Source organism: Pinus tabuliformis, chromosome 2_1, assembly GCF_031772625.1.
Source record: "Pinus tabuliformis cultivar Carrire ecotype Pingquan chromosome 2_1, CPIR1, whole genome shotgun sequence".
In the NCBI taxonomy this organism is placed as follows: domain Eukaryota; kingdom Viridiplantae; phylum Streptophyta; class Pinopsida; order Pinales; family Pinaceae; genus Pinus; species Pinus tabuliformis.
In genome coordinates this window covers 506,939,683-506,944,968 of record NC_142299.1, presented here as the reverse complement: position 1 = coordinate 506,944,968, position 5,286 = coordinate 506,939,683, and the positions used below count along the sequence as shown (strand labels likewise).

Genomic DNA, 5,286 nt, shown 5'->3' with positions numbered 1-5,286 from the left:
ATCTACAAAGTTAGCTTCTATATATGGTTGCAACTCTCTTCTTTATTTATTAATACAAAAAACACTATGTTTTTCTATACTTGTGCCATGTTGATGCTTATGTATTTCAATGCCATTCTGACTCATTGATTAGAGATATTGGATTATGCTATGTGGATATTGTAGCATGTTCCATTTATAGTGCGTGGAGCTAGAGTTGTAGCTTACAAGCAAGGAGAAGAGGACTTACTACAAATTCCAGATAGGTCTCTTCTCTGTATTCTAATCTCTCTAAGGAAAACATAGATCTTTTTGCCCTCTGTTGTTTTAAATCATGCCACTAGATCTAGGGAGCTCATTTTTGTTCACAAAAGTGAATTTTCCATATAACAAATACCAAGATCATTCCAATTTTTAGGACATTCTCTTTTATCTTGCCTTTCTATGACATCCTCCTTTATCATATTTTTTTATCATTCTACTTAAATTTTTAACATCGTCAATAACTGTTTTAGGATGTTTGAAAGTGGTTCCAACCTCATCAGATTTTATATGAAGAAAGTAGAATTGTGTATTCCATTCATAATTCAGCAAACTTACAGTTTTCACGATTTCAGGATTAGCAAGATTATAGCATGCCCATTGGATTTCAAAATGACGAATTTGCATGGAATTAATTTTTATTGTTGGGCTTTTAATATTAATATTATTATTTTTATAATTTTATAGTTGGGGACTTATATGTTCCCCTAAAATTTGGGGGTGCTCCTACACATCCTCCTTCTACGTCTCCCCGCCCTCATGCTCCCTTGACCTGGAAACTTGGTGGAACATAGCAAAAAACATGGTATTTCAGCCTCAAGATGTTCTAGAGAAACAAAAATACAACATGATAAAAGGAATATCATTAAACCAATCTCTCAGTTGGAAAGCTCTCCCACTATAACTATGGGTTCCAATTTGGCTGGACGCAACAACACATTTATTATATGTGATAAATCAACGGACGCTTAAATGTTAAAGGCAGAAAATTGTGGCCTGTTTACAAACCATTTTCTTGCATTGTAGTTGTCATAATCATAGATTCGATGGAGATATATATAGATACATAAAATCATTGGTCTGCTTGGAGCTCATACACCAAATTTCAAACAATGCCCAAACAAATGTTAGCGGATTTTGGATCCAAAATAACGTATTTCCATTACAACGAAAATGTTGTATTGTGATTACAGAAGTATAAGCCATGAGGAATGATTGATGTGTAAGCATCAACTGTTGAGCCATGTCAGGGAGGACAAAGGGAGATTTTAAATTGCTGCACGATTGTGGTCATATATAGAGCTTACACAGGAAGAATTTATCTGCTTATCATTAAGCAGCAAGTTTGATAGAATAAACACCATCTCCCAGTTAAGTTATCCTGATATCTTTGCATGCCAAAAGCATACACTGGGTTTCCAAATACTGCAGTTTTATTAGGAACTGTACACAAAACCCAGTCCCTTGTGACTAATGTTACATTAAAGACGTCTCTAAGCTTGTCACCATTTAAGCCACTTTTTATATCTTGCTTGACAAACATTACCAATAATCGCCACATGAACACTGTCCATCTTCAAAATTATGGTAACGGTTGGCATCCCTCACAACAAACACTCAAGACTAATGTAAGATTAAAGACGTCCCTAAGCTTGTCACCACGCAAGCCTATTTTTATAGCCTGCTTGAAAAACATCACCAATAATCGCCACATGAGCACTGCCCGTCTTTGAAATGATGGTAACGGTTGGCATCCCTCACAACAATCTCTCTTGCAACAATCTTGGATATGAACTTAGTTGCAGTGTGGCAGTCACCACAAACTCGAAGATTCTTGACAACTCGAATTGTTGTGCCTGGGGGTGTGTTTAAGAGCCCAAAAGCAATAGCCAGCTTCTCACTATGGTGATTTAAAAGGATTTGTTCCTTTTCCTCCTCCTTTACATCATTCAGCACAAACCTTGTATTAGCAACATACCCTGCCATCTTCATCTCCAAAGACAATCTTTCCAACTCCATATAGATTTCCTCCATCTGCGGGTGTGACCTGTCTCCTACAAGGAAAGCATGCAACTGTTTATTAACCTTGATCCAACTATATCCAGGTGTCTTTTTTACACCTCTATCCTTCATCAATTTCCGCACCCTTTCAATGTCATCCCACCTGCCAGCTGCAGCATATATGTTTGATAGAAGCACATAATTTCCAGCATTTTTCGAGTCCAACTCAAAAACATGTTCTGCCGCCAGCTCTCCTAGCGTTATATTGTTATGTATTCTACAGGCGCCAAGCAAACAACTCCACACGGAAGCATCAGGTTTTATCGGCATATCATTGATAATGTCCAGTGCTTCCTCTAACCGTCCAGCACGGCCAAGAATGTCAACCATGCAGCTATAGTGCTCCATCACGGGTGTGATGTTATAATAGTTGCTCATGCAATTGAAATATTCATAGCCCTCGTCCACTAGGCCTGCTCGGCTGCAGGCAGACAAAACTCCGACTAAGGTAATATGGTCTGGCCTAATTCCAGAATGTTTCATTTCTTCAAAGAGTTTGAAGACCTCATTCGCATCCCCATGCATGGCATATCCTGATATAATTGAATTCCATGAGGCCAGGTCTTTTTTATGCATCTGGTCAAACACTTCACGTGCCTTCTGGATGCTCCCACATTTCGCGTACATGTCTATAATGGCATTCACCACGCATCCATCCGACAGAAATCCATTTCTGATTACCTTTTCATGGATCTCCATACCCTGTTCCAGAGCTGCCAAGTTTGCACATGCAGGGAGGACGCTGGCGAAGGTTTTTGAGTCGGGCTTCACACCTGCCAATTGCATTTGCTGAAAGTGCCTCAGGGCATCCTCGCCACGCCCATTCTGCGCAAACCCTGAAATCATCACAGTCCAAGCAACCACGTTTAGCTGAGGCTTTTCTATGAAGAGTCCCAGGGCCTCATCTACCAGCCCATTCTGTGCATACCCTGCAATCATGGCCGTCCACGAGAAATCATCTCTATGAGGCATTGCTCGAAAGACTTTAGCAGCCTCCTCGACGAGCCCATTCTGTGCATATCCTGTAATCATCGCCGTGCACGAAATTACATCTTTCTGAGACAATTTGTCAAACAATTCGCGCGCTCTCTCTATGCTCCCACATTTAGCATACATATCAATAAGGGCACTCATGACAAACACATCACTTTCGAGCCCTGCTCTCACTACCTCTTCATGGATCTTCACACCCTGTTCCAGATCCCCCAAGTTCGCGACGGCCGGAAGAACGCTGGCGAGGCTAAACCGATTGGGTTGGACTCCCATTCGCCGCATTTGAAAAAACAAGTTGAGTGCCTCTACAACAGGCCCGTGCCTTGCATATGCCGTAATCATCACAGTCCACGAGACAGCATTTCGTTTACGCATCTTGTCAAACACTTCGCGTGCCTTCTCTATATTCCCACATTTGGCATACATATCAACAACGGCACTCGTCACAAACACATCAGACTCAAACCCACCACTAACTATCTCTTCATGGATCTCCATACCCTGTTTCAGGGAAGCCAAGCTCCCACAAGCCGGAAGAACACTGGCAAACGTAAATTCATTGGGCTTAACGCCCGCTCGCCGCATTTGCTGAAACAGATTCAAAGCCTCCTGATAAAATCCACGCTTCACATAACCTGAAATCATGACAGTCCACGAGAAAACATCTGGTTCTGTCATTTGATCGAAAATTCTGCGAGCGTCCCCCAGGCTTCCGCACTTGACATACATGTTAACAAGTGTGTTATGCAATAGCCTGTCCGCCTTAAATCCATTCTGGCTGATGTGGTTGTGTATACTTCTGCCCTCTGATAAGGCCTTCTTATCGATACACCGCTGTAAGAGATCGATATATGTAGAGGAGTCTACGGGAATGTCTACAGTATGTAAAATGTTCAACGCCTCCTTCAGGCGGCCCTGTTTACAGAGTGCTCTGAGGTAGTCGAGAGATGGTGCGTTGGCTTCTGCTTGCGTTTTGAGCATAGCTGCGGTGGATGTTGTGCGCTGAAGTTGAAATAATGAGCCAACAGACGATGCCATCGTTTTCATTTTCTTCTTCTTCTGGCTGCTTCAAGTATGCCCGGTCGCCATTGCTGTTCCTACTCCGCTGTGTTGTTTTTCGTCTGGTTGATTTCATAGGATTTCTGAGTTTCAGTGTGGTGTGCTGATTTAACTCCAGATTAGAAGAGCTACAGATTCAAACATTATCTTTTATTTTATTTTTGGTCTAAAAATTAAGCTTCCGTTTGGACACCAGGCATGAATGGAACATCGATGTTCATGGATGTTTAATTCGGGTTTTCTGTACAATTTCATCGCGCTCGTTTTAAAGAGGTGATGTGTGCTCATTTTAAAACAAATTTTAAACAATTGTGTGATGTGCACAAATGTTGATGATGGCATGGAGAGAAACACATCCAAAATCTCTCTCTTTTTGATATAAAAACTCTAATCTTCCTCATATAAATTGTGTGTGGCTTTAGCATACAACTAAGTTTATAATGTTAGTGGCTAATATCCATTTATGTGGTATAATATTTAATATACGTGATATCTAGATGGTTAGATTTGAATTGTTGTCCAATTTGATGATATGCACTATTCATGGTAACTTAAGTAATGTGTAATTGAGTGGTTATGGTTTATATATAATATCTAGGTACATTTCATAATATTGGTGGTTAATATCTATTATGCTATCTAGCATTTAATGTTGTGGTGGGTGGTATATGGATGGTTGATTTGAATAATTCAAATTTGATGACATGTATATTATTTATCATAACACTAAATGATGTGTAATAAGATGGGTATTGTTCACATATAATACCCATGTGCATATTATAATATTGGTGACCAATATCCATCATGCTACACAACATTTAATGTTGTGGTGGGTGGTCTATAGATTGTTAGATTTGAATTGCTTTCAAATACGATGAAAATTCAATTCTGATGACACGTGTGCCACTCAGTGTGACATTAAGTGATGTGTAATAGGGTGGATATTGTTTGCATATAAGATCTATGTACATGTCATATTTCCCTGTCAATGATGTTTGTATTTCAATACCTAAATACCTAGTATTTTATGGTAGATTACATTCATCCTCCTAGATAACTCATATTCTATCTTGTTGGAGATGTTTGTATTTAAATACATAAATATCTAGATACACATTGTATTGTAGACTCTATTAATTTTCCTAAATA

At 39.6% G+C, this 5,286-nt stretch overlaps 1 pseudogene; it reads right to left on the bottom strand.

Annotated features, from left to right (window-relative positions):
- Positions 1-1,581: 1,581 nt before the first annotated feature.
- On the bottom strand, positions 1,582-4,419 carry LOC149201182 (pentatricopeptide repeat-containing protein At3g26782, mitochondrial pseudogene; annotated as a pseudogene).
- Positions 4,420-5,286: the final 867 nt, after the last annotated feature.